We start from the raw sequence: 27730 nt of genomic DNA, 5'->3' as shown, positions 1-27730 counted from the left end.
TATTAGAGACGTTGTCTCAAATAAAGGAGCATCTTGGCATGTTTACCATTCTTAGAAGGATATGTTTTCATGCCAGCTAGAATAAAATAAGACTGTCAGAGCAGAAGGCCCAGTACATAATAGGTAGTCAATAAATATGAATGAATTAGTAGGAAGAAAGTTGAGGAAGACATTTTATGTTAAAGTTTTGACAGTTTGTCAAATTCTGAGTCCCACACCTGATTTTTTTTTTTTTAAGGAAGCAAGGGAGAAGGCAATGGCACCCCACTCCAGTACTCTTGCCTGGAAAATCCCATGGACGGAGGAGCCTGGTGGGCTACAGTCCATGGGGTCTCTAAGAGTCGGACATGACTGAGCGACTTCACTTTCATGCATTGGAGAAGGAAACGGCAACCCACTCTAGCGTTCTTGTCTGGAGAATCCCAGGAACAGGGGAGCCTGGTGGGCTGCCGTCTATGGGGTCGCACAGAGTTGGACACGACTGAAGCGACTTAGCAGCAGCAAGAAAGCAAGAATAAAAATTCCCAAGTAAAGTTGTTTGGGTGAAGCCTCAGTCATCCAGTTTTCCATGTTTAATTACTCCTCTTTCTTCCTTCCCTCAGCCAGCAAATGTTAATCTTTTACCATTTCCTCTTAGGTTCAATTCTCCAATTCTTTAACAAAATTTGTTCTTCTCTGAAATTTTTTTTTTAGTCCTCTATGTGTCTCTTAAAGTTTCAGAGCCGGAAACACTGGACAAAACTTGCTAAATGAGAACCTGTCCCAATACTTGAGATTATTTGCTGGAGCTTCAGGGGCAAAGGTTACTTCATGCTCCCTGCAGAGCCTGCAGCAAAAAGAGACTATACTAAAAAATATTTTTTCATTTTAAAAAGGAAACAGAACCCCTCGATTCTGCCTAGGGCTGTGAAAGAAGACTGAACTTTCTGGCAGCCAAGTTATCAGCCTTGGCTAGGATTTCACACCTTGTCAGAACAGGATGATCTAAAGGAACAGTATTAAAGTCGTGGGCGGAGCACAGCTGGAAGCTCGCTGTGTTTATTTTAAAACCTTGCTCTGCCTCCTTATGTAGAGAGTGAAAAGAGGACCTGCTAGAAATATGAAGCAACGCCTTGCAAAGCACGTGTGGCACGCTGGGATTTGTGACAGCAAATCAATAAGTGAGGGAAGAAATGGACGAAGAGCAGAGCAGGGGGAGGCAACGTGGCAGATACCACAGGGGTCCTCGGTATTGAGGCCTGTACTTCTCACACTGCAAGTCCGTGTAATCACGGTAGGAGCCTGAGAACCTACATGTTCTGATTCAGCAGGCCTGGGGTGGGGCTTGAAATCCTGCAGCTCTATCAAGTTCCTGCATGATGCTGATGTTGCTGGTCTCTGGACCCCTCTTTAAGCAGCAGAGGCTAGGTGACCGCTTTCCCTAATGGCCAGGTGTTTACAATACCTTGTGCTCAGGGTGAGTAACCCCTGCTTGGTTCCATGGGATGAGTATATCAAGCAGCTGAAGCCAATTGTGATAATTCTATTCCTGTAAGCTGGCTTGGGCCTAGTGGTGTGATGAATCTTGGCCAGTGAGATAAAAGGGAAGTCTTGTAGATGCTTTTGGGAAGGGCTGCTTGGTCTAATGAAGAGACCCAAGGTTGAGACTTGGCACTTTTTGGCTTTGGATACTACAGTAATGTTGTGGTCTTTGAAGCTGCTGTGTTCAACTTACAAGTGGAAGGAGCAACCTCGCTGACCGCCAGGTCCTTTCCACCCACCTCTCCATGGGATCTGTCTTCTTTGTAGGTACCAACCTTCTCTAGTTGAGCCCTAACCAATGGATTTCCTCATGGTTCTATTTTGGACCCTCTTTTCTTCTCATCATGTGTTCTCTAAATTAGACTTTTCAAACTGTGGCTAGTAACTCACTGTCAGGCCATTAAATCAATATAGACGTTTTGACCAGCATGGGGGAAAGAACAGACAGCCACTGAACATAACACATAGCAAAGGTAAGAACTGTCCAGGGGAATTGCATGTGTGTGTATGATGTAAAATACATTTCTTATTTTAGATCCTCATCAAAAAAGTGCAAGGACCAAAGGTATACATGATCTCATTTATTTCTGTGACCCTCAAACCTCCATCTTTACTTGTCTATCCGTATCAGTTCCAAGCCCATATCTTCAGCTTTCTGCTTGACTTGTCCACTCAGAAAGCACAGAGCAATTCAGTCAAAGCTCAGCTCTCCATCGTCAGTTTCAGGCCTCCCTCATCCTCACCCCACTGCCAGCTCCTGCTCCTGTGTTTCTTCCATCAGGAACAGACACGGCCATCTACCCACCTAGACAAACTGGAACCCTGGGGGTCATTCTTGGCCCTTCACACTCTGCATTGTCAGTCTCTAAGTTTTATTTTATTCCTATGTACTTTTGTTTTTATTTATTTATTTATTTTTAATTGAAGGATAATTGCTTTATAGCTTTCATCCCTGTTCTTTACATGCTACCATCCTGGTGTAAATTACTGTCCTCTCCTTCCTGGACAAGGGCCTTTGCTTCCTAACTCGCCTCTCCACATCATCTCCTACCCTTTCTAATCCATTCCTCACTCTGCAGACAGAGGGATCTATTAACCATGTCACTTTCCTACTCAAATTGAAGGGTAAAGCCACAAGTCAGTCTAGCTTTTAAGTAGCTCCTTAACTGGTCCCTAAGCAACTGCCCCATCTGGCCCTCATCGCTTCCCATCTGGCACTGCTCTCAGCATTTCATAGGTACCATACTGTCTGATGTTTGGGCCCCCAGAGATGCTTTTCTTTCCAGGAGCTCTCTTCTCCCCTCACCTCTTATTGTATCCAACCCTCCCTCATTTGCTGAAGTCTCAGAAGGCTGTCACCTCCTTAGAAAGGCCTGCCTTGCTTGGCTCCCAAGTAAGATTCAGTCCTTCCAACATGACACAGAGCACAACTGTAATTATTTACTTGTTCTAAGATCTGTATTCCCCATGAAACTCAAAGCTCCATCAAGTTTTGCCTCTGCGCTTTTGACCTGCAGTGCCATGCCCAGGGTTTGGTGTACAGCAGTGGCTCAGTCATTCCTTTTTGAGTGGACTGAAGCAACTGTGTTTAAGACATTTCTTTAAGTAATTTCCATGGTCAATTGCAGTGTTGCATCCTCAGAAAAACATCTGATTGCCTGAAAGTGCAACACTGCCTTGTGATGTATTCTGGGAGGTTTGGACTTCTTTAATATTCCAAAGAAGGGCTATCAACTCCAACTGGAGTTTATCTAACAGAAGCATGTTCACCAGGATTTAGATTCTGCTGCTCACTTGATATTAAGTTGCTGGCTGCTCAGATGCCTACAATGGCTCATCCGACTCTGACTTCTCTGTCTCTCTAAGGATCAGAACACACATCCAGAGATGTGACCTAGTAACAGCGGAAGTAGCCTGATCCCCCTACCTCCTACTGCCTATCATTTTTCTGTCTCTTCTGCTCCTCTGCCAACCTCAGTCCTACAGAGAGGAGCCAGCGAGACCACCGACTCCTGATAACAGAGGCCTTGCTCATTTCACCTTTCCTACCCTTCGACATGGTACACGTCAAGATGTCCCGAGGGGATACTACAGTAATTCCTTTGGCCTCGCTTTGAAGTTGAAAATTAAAATGAGTTTTCTCCAGTGACTTTAAGTAATATAGTTAAATATTACAGCGTGGTTGACCCCTGCCTCCCCACTTCTCTCCTTTGACGTGATTCTGACCAGCCTGCTGATCAGACGGACATGGGTGAGCTACGCAAGGGGGTTAGCAGGGAAAGGGACGTGTTATACTTTAATAAAAACAACAAAAGAAGCCATTTCATGTTCCCAGGAAAGCTATCATGGGCCAGGCCTGGAGGTGCACATACTGGGTTCTAAAGAAACTACGAAGGCCACACCTTGCTCAGGTACATCTTCCCTCCTGCTCCAAGCAGTGCAGGGGATGGTGGAAGTGAGACTCCTTCCCGCTGCAGGTGAAAAGCCTGCACAGCGGTGGGGACTCTGCTGGCATCGCCATCACTTGAAGCCCCAGCACTGTCCCACAGGGAGGAAGCTTGGACCTGCTCCTACCTTTGCAAGCTGCTGTCCAGATGCAAATGCAGAGTAGTCATTGGTTCTCCCACGAGGCCACAGGGAGACCTCTGTGGTGGAGCAAGTTCAAGTTGCATTGAGATAATGTCCCTGGCAGTGCTTCCCTGTTCCGTCCACTCAGAGACAGAAAAGGCCGAGGTGGCCGCTGTATCTTCTTGGCTTTGGGGAATGATGTCTGCCATGGTTCCCAGAGAAGCTCCAGGGAAGTCTTAATGACCATTTTGCTTCTGGGAACTGTTCACCTCATCTCCACTCTATATTGTACGTGGACTCTCCCAATTACTGTCTCTCTCTTTACTTTGCCCTCTTTCCAGTGGAATGTGTCTTGGTGAAATGAAGTGTTTCTCTTTCTTCACATGCTTTCTGTGAGTGCAGTGCTCTGCACACCAAAGTAATGCAGCCTTGGCTTGGTTTGGGTTCCCCGGAAACAGACTCTTGATAGACAGCTGCATGCAGGTTCACTGGGGAGCTCTCTGGGAAGCTGTACCAGTAAGGATGTAAGAAAGGCAGACCTGGGCAAGGCAAGAAGTTGGCCCATGATGGGGTTGCAACCCAAAGGCCTTAGCCAGTCCTGCAGGGGTCTGTGAAGCTGGATGGCCCCCGAGAGGTGTTCCAGAAGGAAGCTTGAGGTCAAGTCTTTGTTTCTCTATATCAGCCGGTCATTGGCCACAGCCTGTCCTTGGGAAGGGGCTCGCTCTTGGACCAGGTCAGGGAGTTCCCTCCAGCAGAGCGAAGTTCTGAGGGTGGAGACGGTAGTGAGCTGCCCAGAGCTGATGGTCCCAGCAGCTGGCAAGGAACGCAGCAGCCCTCATCTCGAGAACACCACTGCATTCACTCCCAGGCTGAATTTGGTCTTCAGATACCTGTTTTCCTTTTCACAATATTTTAAAAACCGAATAATTCCATAAAATAATCTACATATTCCACTTCTCCTAATGTCAAAAGAACTAGTAGATCAATCAGAGTTCATTTAGGTAAACAAAACCTACACTGGGTATTTCAAAAGAGATTTAATGTAGAGGGTTCATTAAATAAGTATTGGGGAGGCTGAAAAGTAACAATGGGGAACATTGTGGTAACCACAGGTGGTAACTGCAGGAAGGAGCCACCACTCCTGGGTTTGGTGGGATGAAGGGAACAAACAGGGATATCAAAACCCAGAGGCTTAAAGAAGAGAGGTCTGTGGAGCTGAGGGGTAGCTGCTGGTTCCTTTGTAAGGACGCAGGCTGATTCTGAGAGTGGGAAAGGAAGCTGGCATCTGGAAGCAGATGTTGCTGCTGGGGTGAGGCTGGTGGTTCCAGCAAGCAAACAGGCCCAAGGGACTTGGCCCCCAACTCCTGCCATCCAGGCTCCCTCTAGTGCCCCCTGCTGGCAGAACCTACCAGGAAGGCAGTTAAAGAGAAAGGCCTCATTATCAAAACTGAATGTAGAGTAGATAATAGCTTCCTAACCTACGCATCTGGTGATTCTGCATCCCTGGTCCTGCATGATAACAATCCAAGAGCTGCAACTCAGTTGCCTCTTTTAGAAAATAAAGTATAGTTGATTTAAAATGTTGTGTTAGTTTCTGATGTACAAGAAAGTGGTTATACACATTTTAAAAATATTTTTCATTTTGGCTTATTATAGGATATTGGATATAGTTTCCTGTGCTTTACAGTAGGACCTTGTTGTTTCTCTATTTTGTATATAGTAGTTTGTATCTGCTAATCCCAAACTCCTAATTTATCCCTCCCAGCACCTTTCACCTTTGGTAACCATAAATTTGTTATCTATGTCTGTGAATCTGTTTCTCTTTTGTTTCAATATCTAAGTTCATTTCTATCATTTTATTTTCCTTCTAAAGAAGGTGACTTTACTTAGTTTATAATTTCTAGGTCCATTCATCTTGCTGCAAATGGCATTATTTTCTTCTATTTTATGGCTAAGTAATATTTACACATACACACACACCCACACACACACCCACATCTTCTTTATCCATTCCTCTGTCTGGACATTTAGGTTGCATCTGTGTCCTGACTTTTGTGAATAATGCCCCAAGCTGCCATTTTAAAGAGAGACAAATGAGATGTCCTTCTGGTCGCTGTCCCCTCTGGCCTGTGTCTCACTCATTTATCTTCCCAGCTGGCTCTTGTGGCTTTTCTTTGCTACCCTTGTACAAAAAAATTAGGCCCCCAAGGGATGCAAATCTTGAGGCGTTCTAGGAGTGAGTATGGGCGTGGAATTTAACACTCGATCCATGAATCACAGTCAGCACCACTTCATGATGTTTTTCCTGGGACTAAATTCTCCTCTGTTTTCTCCCCCAAACCATGGACACCCAACACCCAGCCTCTCTGACTGAGAGAAGGTTGGGGGCTTCCCTTTACTGGTTTTTCTGGAACTTGTTTGCAGCACTCAGCGCTGGGTTGGTAACCTGTCTGTCCCTCCTTCTTCTCTTTGGTTTCCCTCGCTGTCTTTCTACTTTGGAAAGGGAGCTGTAAGACTAGGCTGTGTTCCACGGTATGTGACTCAGCAAATGCTGTCTTGAGGGAATCAGAATTGTCTTGAGACAGACCAAAGCCCCAAGTGGAAATATTTCCCTTTGCTGTGGATTTAGTTTGTTTTATCTTTTGAAAATTAGTGTAATCAGGATTTGGCAAAAAAGTAAAAAAAGGCTTGGCTTTCTTGAGAAAGACTGCAACGTTTTCTCAGAAAGGCTACAAATGTTGCAGCCAATTACTAGATAGCATTGGAACCAATGATCATTTTGGAAATTAAGATCCTGGGTCTAGACTCTGGAAATATGGGTCTTCAGGGCGTGGAGCCCCTGATCAGCTCAGGAGAAGGGGGCCAATGGGACATCCAGTGGGAAGAGCACAGTGCTCAGAGGGGCCTGAGAGTCTGGCTGCCTCTCACTGCCTAGAGGTTACAGGGAAGGGTCCTGCAGCCCAAAGGCTCTGTGTCCTGACCCATGACCTGAGGAGGAGTGGATTCTGTGATCTCCCTTGCTTTCCAACAGTTCTAAGACGTTTATGATTGAACTGTCCTGTCTCTCCTTATCATCTATTTGGGACCCCTAGCGGATAAGCAGATTCCTCAGATCAGTAGCCCTCCCAGCTTCTTTACCCTGCCTCTGCCGAATGTGAAATGTCACACCCACCCACCCCTTAGCCCACCCCTGCTCTGCTGACACAGGGACAGCAGACACCCCAACCTGTGCTTCATTTCAAGAAGAGAAATAAGGTGGCATGGCTTTTCAAGAAGTGACCACTGAACACAGTGGGTTTTTGAGTACCTACTGTGTGCCTGGCTTGGTATATATGGGATGTCTGCACCTCTGAGGCGGTTCTCATTTTCAGATAGAAACCTGGGGCTCAGGGAAGTCAGATAACACAGGGCAAAGAAGGGACAATATCAGGTTTGGAATCCAGAGCACATAATAAGAGAATGAAGTTTGAGAGTCTTTTATCTGTTGCAGTTATGTTAAGGAGAAAGTCAAGTTTTATAGTGGCATTAATGCATACATTGAATTTTACTTTTTTTTTTGTCTTATGTTTTGGTTTTCATGTATTTTAAACACCTTGGTAACACCTGCTTCTCTCCTCTCCCACTCCTTCTTAACAAAGAGAAAGCAAATCTCTGATCTTGGCAGGCAAGAGAATCAAGCTGAAAGTTAATAACATTGTTCTGCACTCATTCTATCTGTTTTCATAGTTACCTCCTATTTATGGCAAGTGATACTGATTTTTCCATCTATGGTTAGCGACATGAAGTTTCCTTTGGAAACGAACTGAAGTTTAAAAAAACTTCAAGTTAAAAAAGTTCAGTACCTAGTAGCCAATGTGTATTGGCTATAGCAAATATCATGCAGGTATGACTTTGCATGGGCTTCGCTGGTGGCTCAGACAGTAAAGAATCTGCCTGCAATGCAGAGGATCTAACTTTGATCCCTGTCTCAGAAAGATCCCCTGAAGAAGGGAATGGCTACCCACTCCAGTACTCTTGCCTGGAAAATTCCACGGACAGAGGAGCCTGGTGGGCTACAGTCCACGGGGTCGCAGACAGTGACAGAATGACAAAGCACAGCGCAGCATATGGCCTTGCATAATGGTTCTGACCATCCCTGTGCCTCAGTTTCTCCCGGATAACACCTACCTCCCTAGGTGGCTGTGAGGATTGAATGTGTTAACCCATGTCAAGGACATAAAGAAGCTCCTGGGACACAGTAAGCAGTCACAGAAGTGATAGCCAGCATTATTACTATGCATCTGTGTGACATTTAGAGAAGATTTCCATTTGGTTCTTGTATGTCTCTTATGGAATGACAGGCTGATAAAGCAATGACAACCAGGGACATCTAAATTTTACACACTGATTTATTGGTAAAAGCCTTACCTAGTTGCATACTCGTCTGTAAAATTGCGGAGTGTGGGGGAAATTTTACTATAATTTATTGTTATCAGCATGCAGTTTACCTTTTTAAATATTCAAATTATGTTTATGACTGTAACGAACTTACAGCTTTTGAAGTATTTTATTTTCAACATGCTTTCCCTGCAGCCACCCCCCCACCCCCCCACCCACCCTCACCCCCTCTCACTCACCCTCACCCCCCCCACCCCCACACCCCCCCCACCACCACAAGAAATTGAGAACGGAAGTCAAGTTGTGGAGACTGCTCCAATAATCATTTACTAAGTACTAAGCTTATTAAGGAAAGTCCAGGGACTTTTACAGCACGTATTTCACTCACATAATGATGATGAGGTAAAACTTTGGCATCTTCTCAAACAACCAAGTGTCTGGAAACACAAAGTGGAATCTGTGTGTAGAGGCAAAACTTTAAAAGAGCTCATGGGGCATATTTTAGTGCTGTCATGGAGTTTCAGCAGGAATTATCTTTCAACAACCCGCCTTGTAATTTTGGAAGTTAAAGGCTGGTGTGAGGTGTTTCATGGGAAACTGAGGTAAAGTTTACCTGGGTTCTCAAGTGTGAGCTTTTTTGGTAGTCAGCAACAATTAAGTCCTCAGGATTGAAAGTAAAGGAGCATATTCCATGATATTTAAGATACAAGGATTCTAAAGGAATATACTGTCAACTGAAGAAAAATGTACAACTTGAATGATTCAAATTAAGTTTTATTCAGGGACTTTCTGAGAAGTATAGCCTAGGAGACAGCCTCTCAAATAACTCCAAGGAACTGCTCCAAAGAAGTTAGGGAGGAGCCAGGATATATAGTTTTGCTGGGAGAAAAACAAAACCATACAGTCAAACATCAAAAGATTACTGCTAATCACAAAAGCAGACACCTCAAGTTAGTGATTTTAGAGCTTGTCTGTGTATGGGAAGATACAAGAGTCTGGGGTCATTGACGTCTTTACTTGGGTATGCATCTTAACCATCCAGGCCCGTGTCTTCTTCTTCTCCATCCTGAATTCCCCTCAGTGTACGCCATCAGTGGCGGCTGCAGTGGCTGATGGCTCGATGGTGGCAACACCCTTTGTTCATTGAAATGGCAGGTGACCTCGACCCGCACCTTCTTTGGTGAGGGTATTTCAAAGAGGCCAGAGCTGGGCATCTCATCAGTTTAGCCATGGTTCTCACCCTTCATGAATCTACAGCCTGTCCATTGCATAAAGCTCTCACCCTGTCTCTCTGCACCTCTGGGCCGCAATATAATAAAAAGAACAGAGATCGTGATGGTTTTAGCCTGTTATCACAAAGACAAGCGAACCTGCCTTTCTCCTTCACCACTGTTTTCTCCAGGGCCTGGAACACTGTGTGCTACATGTGTATTGATGTGTTATTTGCTCAGTCGTGTCCGATTCTTCGTGACCCCATGGACTGTAGCCCACAGGCTTCTCTGTCCATGGGGTTCTCCAGACAAGAATACTGGAGTGGATTGCCATTCCCTTCTCCAGAGGTATGCTACATAGATGATAAATAGTTGAAAAAACAATTAGTGAGGCTGGCAGTAGAGTTTGTTATCAAGACGAAAAGTGGGGCAGAATTTTCTCCCTCAGACAACCAGGCAGAGAAGAGCAAAAGGGAAGCACTCGTTATAGAGTGCCTTGGTCAATCCAAGGAAATCAGGGTAAGTGTGAAAGTCCAGAAGGGAGGAACGGGGATGAAAACTGGAGACAGTCAGGGGCCAGGAGTTGGGCAGAACTGAACTTAAATGGGATCAAGGGAAAGAAATGAGATGAGGATAGTCCTGGTATCCATCAACTGCCTGGTACATGAGTAGGTAAGGTTGGCTTAGAGTTACATTAACTAATATTCAATAAATATTAAATCCCTGTTCTGTGCCAGAAACTAGTCTAAGTGGCACTTATGATTTTGCAGTGAATAGACAAAAACCTCTATAGTCATGGAGCAGATAGCAATTGGCTCTGGAGAGAATGTTAATAATAGCTACTTAATGACTGATAACAGCAACTAATGATGCTCACCATGTGCCAGGCATTGTCCCCCAGTAGCTCACTTAGACCTTGCAAATGGCTGATGAAGAAGTAGTTTCTATGTTTATCCCAAGTTTCACTTTTCCAAGACTCAGCCTTTTTTAGACCATCATCCTGGGAGCACAAACTTTAGGAGTAAGGCCAGATCTTATGGCCTGGAAAGTAGCATTTCAACTCAGTTACTAACATGGAGGCAGGCACATTATTACTGGTTCAGTTCAGTTCAGTTGCTCAGTCATGTCCGACTCTTTGCAACCCCATGAATTGCAGCACGTCAGGCCTCCCTGTCCATCACCAACTCCCGGAGTTCACTCAGACTCACATCCATCGAGTCAGTGATGCCATCCAGCCATCTCATCCTCTGTCATCCCCTTCTCCTCTTGCCCCCAATCCCTCCCAGCATCAGAGTCTTTTCCAATGAGTCAACTCTTCACATGAGGTGGCCAAAGTATTGGAGTTTCAGCTTTAGCATCAGTCCTTCCAAAGAAATCCCAGGACTGATCTCCTTTAGGATGGACTGGTTGGATCTCCTTGCAGTCCAAGAGACTCTCAAGACTCTTCTCCAACACCACAGTTCATAAGCATCAATTCTTCGGCACTCAGCCTTCTTCACAGTCCAACTCTCACATCCATACATAACCACTGGAAAAACCATAGCCTTGACTAGATGGACCTTTGTTGGCAAAGTAATGTCTCTGCTTTTGAATATGCTATCTAGTTTGGTCATAACTTTCCTTCCAAGGAGCAAGCGTCTTTTAATTTCATGGCTGAAGTCAGCATCTGCAGTGATTTTGGAGCCCAAAAAAATAAAGTCTGACACTGTTTCCCCATATATTTCTGGTTACAAAAGACTAAATAATATGATTGCATTTAATAGAATCAAAAGAGGCTTTGGTGGTGTGTTTATATGAATAATAAGTAAAGGAAATGTTGAAAAAAGAATGAAAAGGAAATGTTTTAAAAGAATGAGCATCAAATGTTTTTATCTCATGGCATGTTGTCAGAAGAACATTAATAATGAACTCTTCTATAAATTCTCTCCATAATGACTTTATAAAAAAATTACACTGTGCAATTGATAAGAGTTTGGTTATGAATTCCAGCCAGATGGTGATTACTTGAAAAATAATCCTTACAAGTTAAACAAACATCCATACTCTTGTGTAAAAAATTTCCATAATACAAATCTAGAAATGTCAGCTCAAAGTGCCTGCAGAACAAGAGTACTCCTAGGCATCAAATAGGCTTTTCAGAAATTTTCAACTTTATCAAGGGGTTCTCATTGTTCTCATACCTTCCACGCATGGAATTTGCTTATACTAAATAAATAAACAATGCTAGTTTAACCAATGACTGATTGTGAAGCATCTACACTGTCCTGGGTGCTAAGGACACACCAGCAAACAAGACAGACAAGGCGATTACCCTCAATGGGAAGACAGATCCTGGACAGGTAAAGCTCAGATGCTGAGAGCTGTTATGAGAGGGGAAACCAGGATATTACTGTGGACTTTCACTAGGTCAGGAGACACAGGGATGGGCTTCAAATGAGCCCTGTGGATGTTCAGTGGCCACCAGGCAGAGGGGAAGAGAGTTGCAGGGAGAAATAGGGGGTTCTTGTTGTGCTCAGTTGTGTCTGACTCTTCGTGACCCCATGGACTGCCACCTGCCAGGCTCTCGTCCATGGTATTTCCTAGGCAAGACTATTGGAGTGGGTTGCCATTTCCTTCTTCAGGGCCTCTTCCCATCCCAGGGATGGAATCTGCATCTCCTGCATTAGCAGGTGGATTCTTCATCACTCCACCACCTGGGAAGCGCAGGCGGAGCATAATGTATCCCTACAGAGTCAAGGCTAAGTCCCGTTTCTGGCTGGGCAGAGACAGCTTACAGCTCATTCAGTTGCTTCTTTGTTTTGCTCACAAGACTGTGAGAACATCTTGAGGGCAGGGGCCAAATCTTGCTTGTTAATGTAGGTCTGGCATCCATCACATCTGACACATCTGTATTTCAAGGAGAACTAACTTCAGAATGTGACTGAGGCATGTAGCCTGCTTGTCCTAATCATTCCAGAACATGAAGGCACTTTGACTCACAGTTGTCCCAGCCCCCATTTGTTTCCTAGCAGGAGATCTGGCCTTTTGCCTCATATACCTCTCCTTGTCTTTTTGGGATTCACCAGGTGAATGCTTTTGTGTGAAAGGGAAGAAAGCATAGCACTTAAGGGCCCAGCCTCAGTAGCCAAGCCACTTATTGGGTTCAATTTCTGGCACTGCCACTCACTAAGCTGTCTGATAATTAAACAAGTTATTTAATTTCCTCATGTCTCATTTTCTCCATCTATAAAATGGGATGGTAATAGTGCATCAGAGGGTGATGAGGAGTGTGCTCATACAGATAAAATGCTTGGTGTGGTCTCTGACACATAGTGTGTTTATGAAGGGAGCTGATCCTATTCTCTTTTAATCTGCCAGGCTGTCTTTTGCCCCTTCAGAGAGCCTAGACTGCCCTTTCTTCTGAAGTCTTTCATCTTCTATCCAGATTGTCTTCCTTCACATTGCTGCTGCTATCCAATATCGCCCCTGCAGTTCCCCGCAGCCCAGAAGGACCATTAGTATAGAGGAGAGAGACTGCAAAGGCACACACCTTCTAAGACTGGCTTAGGGCTTGGGCCTGGCCTTTTCCACATGACCAGAGACAATTCTGCTCAACCACTCACTCCAGGCCTCCCACACCTCAGAATCTGCCTCCAGAAAATAGAACCCTGTTTTCCCCTCCCCCCAGGCTATGGTCCACCCCTGGAGCATCCTGTCCCTGGACAAACTCCTCTCTAGGATGGCAGAGAGTTGGAGCATCCCTACCCTTCAAGGTAAGCACTACCCTCCTCCACACACACACAGGGATGTGAGACAGCCTTGAGGCCCCCAGAGCCACTCCCATCAGGGTTTGATTTAGAGATTGTCAGAAAGTGCTTTGATAATTGCACATGGGCCCCCATCAGTCAAACCATGCTGTTCAGCTCCCATTCAGCGAATTCCTCCAAATCTAGATTCCAAAAATCTTAGGTCACCTGGGGTCACTTTGACCTGGGAGAGCTTGGGGTTCTGAGAGGCCCATGGGCTGTTCTAGGACTGAGTCCGCTGCTCTATCAAGGACTATTTTAGTTAGAGTTTAGGAAGAATTTGAGCATCCCCCGGGGACTTAACTCTATTTATAACATTGTTTCTATGGGAAAAGTGTTTCAAGTGACAATTTAGAACAGAATTCTTAGAACACAGTCTTTCTGCTGTTGGAGACTGCAAGTAATTATTTTTTCGTATATAGAGATGATGTTGAAGTTTTTTTTTAATGCATATAAGTATAAACAAATAGAACAAGAAAGCAGGTATTGCTTCTTGCATTTTCTGGCAAGTTTTAAAAATTGAGGGATTTTTCTTTTTAAGAAGAAAATATTTTTATTTCAAAAGGTATCATTTATTGAGTATTTACTATTTGCTAGCCACTGAGTTTAAGTCTGTTTGTGCATAATTTCATGTAATCTTCATAACAATCCTCTGAGGTGGTCTAATAAAGAATCGGACCCCATTTTAAGAAATTATTTATTTATTCATTTTGGCTGCATCAGGTCTCTGTTGCAGCTGATGGGATCCTCCCTTGAGGCTTATGGGCTTAGTTCCCCTGGCATGTGAGATCTTAGTTCCCTGGCCAGGGATTGAACCCACGTCCTCTACATTGCAAGATGGATTCTTAATCATTGCACCTCTAGGGAAGTCCTTGACCCCTTTTTTGATGCTTTGCTGCTGACAGCTGTCAGGCCCCACTTTGCCCTTTTACCCTACATCTTGGCAAGCTTATTAAACAAACAAACAAATAAAACACAAGCGCTCCGTACTTTGGTGCTGCTGGGAAATTAAAACAATGTAAACCTGCTGTAAGTGGGAACCCTTACTCCAGCCCCGCCCCTCATCATAAAACATCAAAGCCAATGTACCTCCCTTGTGCCCCTAAACTGTTCTTGGAGTTGCTTGGGAAACCACCTTAGAGTCCCCCAGAAAACCTCCTTATGTGAGTCATAAATCTTCCCAGACCCTCTTCGTGTGTCTGTGTGACATCCTTGGTCTCCACATCCAAACCAAATTTTGAGTGAGGGGTCCATTTCATTTCTACACAGTGACCACAGCAGGTGACTACAGTCTCAGTTCAGTTCAGTCCAGTCGCTCAGTCGTGTCCGACTCTTTGTGACCCCATGAATCGCAGCACACCAGGCCTCCCTGTCCATCACCAACTCCCGGAGTTCACTCAGACTCACGTCCATCAAGTCAGTGATGCCATCCAGCCATCTCATCCTCTGTCGTCCCCTTCTCCTCCTGCCCCCAATCCCTCCCAGCATCAGAGTCTTTTCCAATGAGTCAACTCTTTGCATGAGGTGGCCAAAGTACTGGAGTTTCAGCTTTGGCATCATTCCTTCCAAAGAAATCCTAGGGCTGGTCTCCTTCAAAATGGACTGGTTGGATCTCCTTGCAGTCCAAGGGACTCTCAAGAGTCTTCTCCAACACCAGTTCAAAAGCATCAATTCTTCGGTGCTCAGGCTTCTTCACAGTCCAACTCTCACATCCATACATGACCACAGGAAAAACCATAGCCTTGACTAGATGGACCTTTGTTGGCAAAGTAATGTCTCTGCTTTTGAATATGCTATCTAGGTTGGTCATAACTTTCCTTCCTTTTAATTTCATGGCTGCAGTCACCATCTGCAGTGATTTTGGAGCCCCCCAAAATAAAGTCTGACACTGTTTCCCCATCTATTTCCCATGAAGTGATGGGACCGGATGCATTCTCTATTTTCCAGAGGAAAAAAATGAGGGTTAGAGACATGAAGCTGCTTCCAAAGGTTACCGAGCCAGATAATAGTGTCATCTTAACCACTCTGTTCTTTCTCTGCTTCAGATCAGATGAGCTTGGTCTTTTGAAAACTAGCGAATAAAGTTGCATTGAGGGCTTATACCTCTTGCTAATAGCTAACATGTATGGAACACCTACCTGTTCCAAACCCTTTCCGTGCCTTAACTCATAGCATCCTTTTAACAATTCTTTGAGTTTTACACACCATTATTATCCCTATTTTTATAGATGAGGAAACTGAGAATCAGAAAACTTAAATAACTTATGGAGGGTCGATCAACTAAGAAATGGCAATGCTTGGAAATGAAATGGGCAGTCTGGCTCAGAACTCAGACTCTTAGTCATAGGGCTTCAATGCCTCAGACATAGTGTACAAATAAAGAAGCTGCTGTTAACCCAGGTTACCAGGATTGTATTCTTGCCACTTCTTATGTAGACAGCACTTGTTAAAATGCTATATTTAATGCTATATTAAGGACAAATTCACGGATTTCATTAAAATGAAAATGCTATATTAATGACAAATTCACAGATTTCATTAATGCTCTTATCCATATGTATGTCACTCAATATTGTATACTTCTAGAGGGAAAGGCCAATAATGTGTTGTCTTTGACATTCCTCTCCCTTCCCCCCTATAAATAGGAGACTGTTTTTGAGACAATGGAGGCTCAACAAATACCCTTTGAATAGCTTCAAATCCACGGGTGTTGCGGAATGAATCCCATGGGGTTTTACCTTCATCCTAGATGCTGCATTACACATCATTGCAAACAGGCCACGACTCTTCTGCAATCACCATGGAAACTCTCTAGAATTCTTGTTCTTTGTCTTGTGCCATCTGTCTGACTAAAGCTGTAACTTGGAAAATAATGATCTGTAATTTCTTATAGGAAAGTATCCCAAATTCACCAGGAAATAATTTTTTTAAAAAAGAACCATCTGCTTTTCCTTCAGGCTTTCCAACAACTTCTCTGCAGCCTAATAAATAAAACTATCCCCATTTTTTTTGTGACTGGTTCACCCTACATATCTATTGGGTTTAGAAACCCAGTTTTTGGATGATTAGGATTAAACAAACAAAAACTACAAATCAAAGAATATCAGCATAAATTATAGCACTAGAGTTGAAACAATTGTTAAAACTAGTCTCTTATTCAATCTGGGTACCAGAGAAGGTTTGCTTCTTTTAAATCTTGGCCCCGACCTTGTCTCTCTCAAAACCCTTGGGCAGTAAAGATTTATAATTTGCCCATGAACAAAGCTAGATGAATAGTGGCTTCCATGCAGAACTGTCAGAAGATAAAGGAGGGTGGGAAAGATTATGATGAGTAAAACTTTACATAGTTAAGTGTCAAATGTGTTAATTCCTCTGAAGAAACAGATGGAAGTTAGTAAAGTATTGGAATTGGAAGGTCTAGCTGCAGTGAGTGGGGCTTGCTCTCTAGTTGCGGTGCTCAGGCTTCTTATCCAGATGGCTTCTCTTGTTGCAGAGCACAGGCTCTAGGGCATGCAGGCGTCAGTAGCTGTGGCACGTGGGCTTAGCAGCTGTGGCTCCCAGGCTCTAGAACATAGGTTCAATGGTTGTGGCACGTGGGCTTTGTTGCTCCATAGCTTGTGGGATCTTCCCAGATCAGAAATCGAACCTGTGTCTCCTGCCTTGGCAGGCAGATGGATTCTTTACCACTGAGCCACCAGGGAAGCCCCATGGAATAATATTTTAATTTTAATTTTGAAATAATTTCAAACTTAGAGAGAAGTTGCATTAAGGGTAAAGAATTCACGAATACTTTTTACCCAGATTCACCAATTAACACTTGCTACATTTACTTTATCATTCACTCTCTCTCTCTCCCCCTCTCTCTCTATACATATATGTAAGTAAGTGTAAGTAAGCGTTAGTCGCTCAGTCGTGCCCAACTCTTTGCGACCCCATGGACTGCAGCTCACCAGGCGCCTTTGTCCATGAGATTTTCCAGGCAAGGATACTGGAGTGGGTTGCCATTTGCTTCTCCAGGGGATCTTCCCAACCCAGGGATCGAACCCAGGTGTCCTGCACTGCTGGCAGATTCTTTACCAACTGAGCTACAAGGGAAGCCCATACATATATGTATATGTATAATATCACATACGTGTCATATAATGAAAGTCTATGTGTGTGTGTGTATATATACACACACACATATATATATATATACACTAATCTTTAGTTCTTAAGGTGTGGTCCTGGGAATAAGTATCACTTGGGTAGTTGGTAGAAATGTAAATTCCTGGGCCCCACCCAGAACTACTAAATCAGAAATTCTGGGACTGGCACCCCCTCCAGGAGATTTGGAGATTACCTGGATTTAAGAACCAGTCCTGTGGCAGAACACTTGAGGGGAAATTGTTCTGAGCACTTGCTATTTTTCTCATAAAACTAGAGTAGTTTGGAAGTGTAGCTTAGTTTTTCTAGGGTTATTGTTCAGTTGCTAAGTTGTATCCAACTCTCTGTGATCCCATGGACTGCAGCACACCAGTATTCCCTGTCCTTCACTTCTAGGGTTGACTGTGACATTAAAGAAAAAAAAACAAAACACAAATTAAAGGTTTAATAGAAAAACAACAACAAAAAAATAAAGTAAGTAGACTATTTCATTTAATGGAGAAATAGGAACATTTGATCTTTGCTTTGGTTGGATTAACTGTGCAATTGATATAAAATGAGTAATTTTACCTTATCACCATTTTAGTTATCTGTTTATAAACTAAGATTTTGATTTTAGTCTTAAACATACTTCAACCACAAACTGCTTAGCATGATGTAACTTAGACTGAGAAACTAGATATAGACTTTGAAAAATAAATATTTCTGTATAGACTAAAAAAAAATAAAATAAAATAACCATTGTTAAAATTTTCTCCAGCCCACTGAATTCACGTAAAGGAACTCCATAGGCTCAGGTAAGTTCTAAGGGCTTACAGCTCTAATTCAGGTTCAAATACAACTTTCCAAATTATTGCTTGGAATGGATTCCTTTCTGTGTACTTAATCCCTCTAAAATTGTTCTAACTTTATTCTCACACTCATACAGAAAAATCTTACAGAAAAATACAATCTTTACTGAGAAGCCTAATGACTCTATACATTACCATGTTCCCCAAAGTGGCTTATTATTTTCAGAGGATGAGAGTTCAAATTAAATCTAGAAAGCCGTTTAATAAGATTGTCAGACTTTGAGATAATCGATGAATTCATTGACTGTGTACAATTTCATTAGTCTTTACAATCACAAAATCACATTTATCCCTTTGAATAAATGATTCAGGGTTTTACAACCTGCAAAGTGAAGACTCCCAGCTTGAAAGTGTGTGTGCATGTGTGTATTTGAAAATGGAGACTGTCTTTACAACCATGTAACAGGTTGACATGGTTACATAATTATTTATTTCTATAGCCTGTTTCAGTTACCAGTCATCATAAAACAGGCGGATCATGGTTGTGTATAAAGAGCAAGGAATTAACTTCCAAAGAAATAACACTGGAAAGCATTTCTTTGGGCTGTAAAGTCCGGGTACACCTCTGATCTCTGTGGGCCTAGTCCTTTCAGAGAAGTTCCTTCAGAGTTACGAGAATATGACAATTAAGTCTTCCCAGGTGGCTCAGTTGGTAGACTCCACCTGACAATGCAGGAGACCCAGGTTCGATCCCTGGGTCGGGAAGATCCTCTGGCGTAGGAAGTGGCAACCCACTCCAGTATTCTCGCCTGGGGAATCCCATTGACCAGTGGGCTACAGTCCATGGGGTCAAAAGAGTCAGACACAGCTGGGCACGTGCACACTGTAAGTCAAATTACAATAAATAGCTTAAATTTCAGAGCCTAGATAGTGATACATTTATTTCAGAGAGAAGTCAATAAAGAGGAGGATGGGGAAGGAAGGAGGAGTGGGAAGACGAATAATAGTAATAATAATCAGGGACAGTTTCTTAGAGTGCTATAAAATGAAATCCTTCCTGTATTTACAGTTTTTGTGTGAAGAGGGGAAGGGCTTTATAAGCTGTGGGATTTTGATAGTATATTTTGTTTTTATTCTAAAACTTCAGAGATCCCCATCTTACGACATCTCAGACAACAAAGATGGTTGAACAGATGAATAAAGGACACAACCCTAATATATTTGAGGATTCTTTTTTTTTTTTTTTAATCCTTTCCTACAGGCAAATCGCTCTTTTGGAAACTGACCAATATCAATACTCTCCTTGTGACTTTGGTGCTACGTCTCGTCTCCTCCTCCCAACAATCCCAGCCATCATTTATATTTAAAAGTCTTCCAACCTCCTGCTCGTACCACCCCCGCCCCATTCAGTTCTCTCTCCTTAGGATTCACTTGGACAGCTGGCAACTCTGTCCTGTCCTAATTTCAAGCTCAAGATCCGGCATGTGAAGTCAGATCATGTTTCTGATGTGACCCATGAAAGATTAACAATACAGGTTTTATGGCAATGTAATCATAAGAACTCTGAATTTGGGGTCCAGAAACCTAAATTTGGCTGCTAATTAGTTTGTAACTTTGAACTCACACTAAAACTCATTGTCCTCATTTGTAAAATGAGTTGGTTGGAATAGGTGAACTAGAAAATATCCTTGACCAATCAACTCCTATGACATCTTTTCTCCTCCAGTTTTATTGAGATATAATTTACATATAGACTGTATAAGTTTAAGGTAAATAGCATAATGGCTTGTCTATATTGTGAAAAAATTACTACAAGAAGTTTAGTTAAGGGGACTTCCCTTTTTTTAAGACTCTGTGCTTCCAAGACAGGGGGGCACAGGTTCGATCCCTCGTAAGCAAACTGTGATCCCACATGCCATGTGATGTGGCAAAAAAGACAAAAAAGTTTAGTTAACATCCATCATTTCATATAGACACACATACACAAAGGAAACTAAAGGAAAAAAGAAAAAGGAAAAAAAATGTTTATTTACCTTTGTTGAGAATTCTTAGGATCTATCCTCTTAACAGCTTTCAAATATATCATATAGCAGTGTTAACTATAGTCATCATGTTGTACATGGCATCCCCAGTACTTATAACTGGAGGTGTGAAACTTTTGACCACCTTCATCCAGTTCTCTCATCCACTATCTTCTGCCTCTGATAACTACAAATTTATTCTCCTTTTCTATGAGTTTGGGTTTTTTTTCTTCTTCTTTTTTTAGACTCCACATATGAGATCATTGTTTGTCTTTGTGTGACCTGTTTCACTTAGCATAATACCCATCCATGTTATCACAAATGGCAGGATTTTCTTCTTTTTATGTCTGAGTACTATTCTTGCGTGTCTGTGTGTATATGTATGTGTGTATATATGTACATATATATACACACAGTAGAATAGTGTGTATATATATATTTCACAAGTTCTTTATTCATCCACTGATGGATACTTAAGTTGTTCCCATGTCTTAGCTATTGTAGATATCATGCTGCTATGAATGTGGGTATGAATATATCTCATTAATATCATATTTTTATTTCCTTTGTCTATATTCCCAAAAGTATAATTGCTGGGTCATATGGTAATGCTATTTCTAGTTTTTCGATGAATCTCTATACTGTTTTCCACAGTAGTTATAACAATGTACAACCCAAGCCAACAGTGCAAAAGGGTTCCCTTTTCTGAAAAGCCTCTTCAGCATTTATTATTTGTAGACTTTTTGATGATGGCCTTTCTGACTGGTTTGAGGTGATACCTCATTGTAGTTTTGATTTGTATTTCTCTGATAATTAGTGATGTTGAACATTTTTCTATGTGCTTTTTGTCCATCTGTGTGTCTTCTTTGGAGAAATGTCTATTTAGATCTTCTGCCATTTTTTTTTAAATTGAATTGCTTGGTGGTTTGTTTGTTTGTTTGAGCTGCACTGACTATTTCTATTAATAGATTTTGGAGATTAATCCCTTGTTGGTTGCATCCTTTGCAAATATTTTCTCCCATTCTATAGGCTGTCTTTTAATTTTGTTTATAGTTCTTTTGCTATGCAAAAAGTTTTTAAGTTTAATTAGGTCCCATTTGTTTATTTTTGTTTTTATTCATTACTCTAGGAGGTGGATCCAAAAAGATATGGCTGCAATTTATGTCAAAGAGTGTCCTGTCTATGTTTTCCTCTAGGAGTTTTATAGATGTGATCTTACATTTAAGTATTTAATCTATTTTGAGTTAACTTTTCTGTATGGTGTTAGAGAATGTTTTCCTTCTTTTACATGTGGCTGTCCAGTTTCCCCAGCACCACTTATTGAAAGACCATTCTCCATTGGATATTCCTGCTTCCTTTGTCATAGTTTAATTAACTGTAGATTTGTGGGATTATAACTGGGCTTTCTATCCTGTCCCATTCAACTATACTTCTGTTTTTGTGCCAGTACCATACTGTTTTGATTGCAAAATATTGCCTATATTCCCTGGGCTGTACAGTGAAAGTGAAGTGAAAGTGTGAGTCGCTCAGTTGTGTCTGACTCTTTGCAACCCTATGGACCGTAGCCCACCAGGCTCCTCTGTCCATGGGATTCTCCAGGCAAGAGTACTGGAGTGGATTGCCATGCCCTTCTCTAGAGGATCTTCCCAACCCAGGGATAGAACCTGGGTCCCTTGCATTGCAGGCAGACTCTTTAACCATTTGGGCCACCAGGGAAGCCCATATATCCTTGTAGTTTGTTTATTTTGTACATAGTAGTTGGTACCTCTCAATCCCCTACTCCTGTCTTGCTCCTCCTCCCTTCCCTCACCCCACTGGTAATCACTAGTTTGCTCACCGTGAATCTGTTTCTGTTTTGTTACATTCATTCATTTTATTTTTTAGGTTATGCATATAAGTAATAAGATACAGTCTTTGTCTTTCTCTGTCTGACATTTCACTAAGCATAATACCCTCCAGGTCCATCTAAATTGTTGTAAAGAGCAAAATTTTTATTCTTTTTCATGGCTGAGTAGTACTCCAGTGGGGTAGGGGGTGTGTGTGTGTGTATAAGTAGCACATTTCTTTACCCACCTGTTGATGGACACTAAGGTTGTTCCATATCTTGGCAATTGTAAATAGAGCTTCTGTGAACACTGGAGCATGTGTATCTTTTTGAATTAGTGATTTTGTTTTCTTTAGCTAGATACCCAGGAGTGGAATTGCTGGGTCATATGGTAGTTCTAGTTTTAGAACTATTTTAAGGAACCTCTATACTGTTTTCCAGAGTGGCTACACCAATTTATATTCCTTCCATCAATGTACTAGGGTTCCCTTTTCTCCACATCCTCGTCAATGGCTGTTATTTGTGGTCTTTTGATGATGGGTGTGAGGTATGAGGTGATAGGGCCTCCTTGGTAGCTTAGATGGTATAGAATCCACCTGAAATGCAGGGGACCTCAGTTCAGTTTCTGGGTCGGGAAGATCCCCTGGAGAAGGGATAGGCTACCCACTCCAGTATTCTTGGGCTTCCCTGGTGGCTCAGATGTTAAAGAATCTGCCTGCAATGGGGGAGACATGGGTTCAATCCCTTTGTTGAGAAGGTCCTCTGGAAGAGGGCATGGCAACCCACTCCAGTATTTTGGCCTGGAGAATCGCATGGACAGAGGAGCCTGGTGGGCTACAGTCCATGGGGTCACAAGGAGTCGGACATGACTGAGCAACTAAGCACAGCACAGCAGGAGGTGATATCGCCTTGTGGCATTAATTTGCATTTCTCTGAGGATTAGCGATGTTGAGCATTTTTCATTTGCCTGTTGGCCATCTGTATATTTTCTATTCAGGTCTTTTTCCCACTCTTAATCAAGTTGTTTGTTTGATTTTTGATATTAAGTTGTATGAGCTGTTTATATATTTTGAATATGAATCCCCTGTTGATCATATCATTTGCTAATATTTTCTCCGATTCAGTAAGTTGTCTTTTCATTTTATCAATGGTTTACTTTGCTGTGCAAAAACTTTTAACTTTAATTAGATCCCACTAGTCTATTTTCGTCTTTGTTTCCTTTGCCTTAGGGACAGATAAAAAAATACGGCTATCATTTATGTCAAAGAGTATTTTGCCTATGTTATCTTCTAAGAATTTTATGGTTTCCAGTCTTACACTTAAGTCCTTAGGCCATTTTGAGTTTATTTTTTATGTGGTATGAGAAAACGTTCTAATCTCATTCTTTTACATGTAGCTCTTCAGTTTTCCTGGCACCACTTAATGAAGAAACGGTCTTTTCCTCACTTTAGATTGTTGCCTCCTTTGTCATAGATTAATGACAAGTTTATTAATGGGATCTCCATTCTATTCCATGATGTCTGTATCTGTTTTTGTGCCATTGTCATACTGTTTTTTATTACTGTAGTTATGTAGTATAGTGTGATATCAGCAAGCATGATACCTCCGGCTCTGTTCTTTCTCAAGATTGCTTTGGCGGTTTAGGGTCTTTTGTGTTAACATACAAAATTTAGAATGACTTTTGGTCTAATTCTGTGAAAAATGCAACTAGTATTTTGATAGGGATTGCATTGACTCTGTAGATTCCCTAGAGAAATTTGGTCATTTTAACAATATTAATTCTTCTAATCCCTGGAAACAGTGTATCTTTCCATCTGCTATGTCAACATCAATTTCTCTCATCAGTGTCTTATAGTTTTCCAAGTATAGATCTTTTACTTTCTTAGTTAAATTTATTTCTAGATATCTTATTCTTTTTGTTGTGATGGTAAGTGAGATTGTTTTATTAATTTCTATTTCTGATAGTTCATTGTTAATGTATAGAAATGCAACAGATTTCAGGGTGCTAATTTGTATCCTGCAACTTTACCAGATTCATTGAGCTCTGGTAGTTTTTTGGTGGTTCCTTTAGGATTTTTCTGAATTGTAGCATATCAAATGTAAATGGTGACAATTTTACTTCTTCCTTTCCAATTTGATTTCCTTTTATTTCTCTTCTTTGTCTGATTATTGTGATATTACAACCAGTTTAGACTGAGAAACTTGACCCACAAGAAATACATAACTCACTTAAGGATTAACTTTCTGATAGTAAAATTGGAAAGGAAGGAATTTTTCCATGTGGGTCTTCTGTAGATTTAGAAGTCAAAGATTTCACAGTGGGCATTGCAAAAACTATGTAGCCATAAGCAGTCTTCCAGGGAGAATGACAAAATGTACCCTCTGAATTAAACTTTTTAAAATTCAAGTAGTTATTTAACAAGCTGTAAATGTCTGTTTGGTGTCATAGGAGAGATCCTCATGAATGATGTGCAAATGCCATCACCTGCCCGAGGGCCCTAAAAGCCATGGATTAGCTCTGGGCTGCATGGTTTGGGACATTTATTCAAATGACAAGGCTGATTTGGTCCTTAAGGAAAATAGAGCATTCATTTAAAGAAAGTGAAAATCTATTTTTCCCTAAGATGAGCCAAAAAAATTATGCAAATTCCATCCCACACAAGGTGTCACCAAAAAGCAAGTGTCAAAGGAAATACTTCTAATGGAAGAATACTGGCCAGTAAAGCTTAACTGCCCACTTTGCTTAAGTCCCTGATCTTTGCTAGGAGAGAAAGGTTCCTAGTTGGTTAATAAAGTAAACAATGCCACGCTACTGAGTTGACCATTTAGTGCTCTATGCCTGTAGGCAAGAAATATCCTTGGTAACATGTCCAGATCTAATGATTCATAGGCATTCAATACCTGATTATTGAATTGTCTCAAGAATAATAAGAATAATAAAACTTCAGAACTACTCTTCTGAAGAATGCTGCTGCTGCTGTTAAGTCGCTTCAGTCGTGTCCGACTCTGTGCGACCCCATAGACGGCAGCCCACCGGGCTCCTCCGTCCCTGGGATTCTCCAGGCAAGAACACTGGAGTGGGTTGCCATTTCCTTCTCCAATGCATGAAAGTGAAAAGGGAAAGTGAAGTCACTCAGTCGTAGCCGACTCTTAGCGACCCCATGGACTGCAGCCTGCCAGGCTCCTCCGTCCACAGGATTTTCCAGGCAAGAGTACTGGAGTGGGGTGCCATTGCCTTCTCCAGTTCTGAAGAATAGTAGTTTTTAATTTCAGTAGGTATAGGGCTCTATAACAAACTAATGAAGGAGCTATTTGGGGGCGTTTTTGACTCTCTTTTACAACTGTTCTCTTTAGGGCTGATTCTATGCAAATTCTACATACCTCCTCACCCTGCAGTCTAAAGGCTATATTAAATCACCAAGAAACACCAGATCAACACATTTTTAAAATCAACATTAACTTTAGGTTCATTGGGCTCTCGTTTTTGGCATAATCAACTGGAAGACACCCTTGTAAAACTGTGTTTTGAAACATTTCTTTTCTAATTATGCTTTTATATACACAGTTGGCTTAGTTGGTAAAGAATCCACCTGCAATGCAGGAGACCCAGGAAGATCCACTGGAGAAGGGATAGGCTACCCAGTGCAGTATTCTTGGGCTTCCCTTGTGGCTCAGCTGGTAAAGAATCTGCCTGCAATGCAGGATACCTGGGTTCAATCCCTGGGTTGAGAAGACCCTCTGGAGAAGGGAAAGGCTAGCTACTCCAGTATTCTGGCCTGGAAAATTCCATGGACTGTATAGTCCATAGGGTTGCAAATAGTTGGACACAACTGAGCAACTTTCATTTATAGAGTTGGACAAAATGTCTATTTCCCCTAGAGAAAGAACCATCAGCATAAACAAAGGTAGTAAAACTACTTCCTTCATTTTGGTCTTTATTTCTTTCATTCATTCATGTACATAATAACTCATTAACTACATAACCTACTGGTTGCTGAAAAGTATAAAATGACAGAAATGTAGTTTCTGTCCTCCAGAAGTATGAATTTGATTAGGAAAGATGAATAAGTAAATAATCACTGAAATATGTGATAGAGAAAATTATTTGAGGATAAAAAAATGATTCTGAGCAAATGAGGCAATGACCCAAAAGTCAGGGAACAGAGAGAGATGAGGGAGCAGTCACAGCAGTGGGTTGCTTGAGTCTGCCCAGCAGAGACTAGGAAGAGGAGGAGGGTTATTCTACAGGGGACTGAGAGAGTATGTAGAGCTCCTGGCTTTTCTATTTCACATGAGCCTGAGAATCTATGGGAGAAAGAAGGGGAACTGCTGCTCTACTTTGGGGTCAATGTGATGTCCATGCTGAAGAGAGAGAAATGCAGAAGGGAAGCTTGCAGTGAAAGGATAAGCCCCTAGTTGGGTAATAAAGAGCTTAGGAATTAAGAATGAGTATCCAGATTTATGAAGAAAAAATTAAAATGTCTTCAACTTTTTTATCTTGATTTTTAATGATGACTTGGGTGGGACATGATTTTTGTTCTTTAATAACAGCAATTGGTGGACGGCATATTCAGTTATGTTTTTCTGTTTGTTTTGGTTCAGTCAATTATGTGGTCATTTAGCTACTTTTGGGATTTTGGGTGATTAAGACTTGCTATTTTCTTTCAGATATTTAGTGTCCAGACTCTCCCCAGTAGGGATGCTCTGTATCATTGACCCACACAGTCTAAGATGGATATGGCAGAAATGCATCCACAGACTCTGCATATCCAACTATGGGGAAGAACAGAAGGAATCCTTGTGGTTTATAAATGTATCTTTTAAGGTCACCCCTACCTCCCAATGGGCTTTCCAGGTGGTTCAGTCAGTAAAGAATCTGCCTGCAATGCAGGAGATACAGGAGATGTGGGTTTGATCTCTGGGTCAGGAAGATCCCCTGGAGGAGGGCTTGGCAACCCACTTCAGTATTCTTGCCAGGAAAATCCCATGGACAGAGGAGCCTGGTGGGCTACCATCCATAGGGTTACAGAGAGTTGGACACAACTGAAGCAACTGAGCAACCAACCAACTGCTTCTGAATGCATATCCTAGAACAGAGACGAAAACACATCTAGGATGTACAGCTCTGACCAATCGACTGTGGGCCTTGCAGAATCTCTGTCGGGAAGGGTTCTGCTGCTGTGCACAGACTATACTGGTAGAGACGCATGTTTTGACTGTGGATCTTGATACCACGTCTAGCTTTGCCACAAGATAGTTGTGTGATATTAGAGGAGTCATTTCACCATCCTGGACCTCAGTTTCTTCACATCTAAAACACAGAAGTTAGGTTATCATTTCGTTCAGCCTTACCTTCAAATTCAAGATATGAAGAGGACTTTTTCTTTTACAGATTAATTCTCAGCTACTTCTTGTGCAGTCCACCAAAAAAAAAAAAAAGGACCCTGGACACAGCATGTTAAGAAATAATTCATTTTCAACCTTA

General features: G+C 42.0%; 1 long non-coding RNA gene across 1 annotated transcript in view; it reads left to right on the top strand.

Annotated features, from left to right (window-relative positions):
- Positions 1–1104: 1104 nt before the first annotated feature.
- Positions 1105–27730, top strand: part of LOC138988905 (uncharacterized) — a 39025-nt gene continuing 12399 nt past the window's right edge. The window contains exons 1-2 of the long non-coding RNA XR_011465156.1: positions 1105–1273; positions 13345–13429. This is a non-coding gene — a long non-coding RNA (uncharacterized lncRNA). The remainder of the gene's footprint in view (positions 1274–13344; positions 13430–27730) is intronic.

The sequence above is a fragment of the Bos mutus genome, chromosome 8 (genome assembly GCF_027580195.1).
Source record: "Bos mutus isolate GX-2022 chromosome 8, NWIPB_WYAK_1.1, whole genome shotgun sequence".
In the NCBI taxonomy this organism is placed as follows: Eukaryota; Metazoa; Chordata; class Mammalia; order Artiodactyla; family Bovidae; genus Bos; species Bos mutus.
Note: the sequence above shows the minus strand (reverse complement) of the source record. Positions and strands in the feature narration are given on the sequence as shown.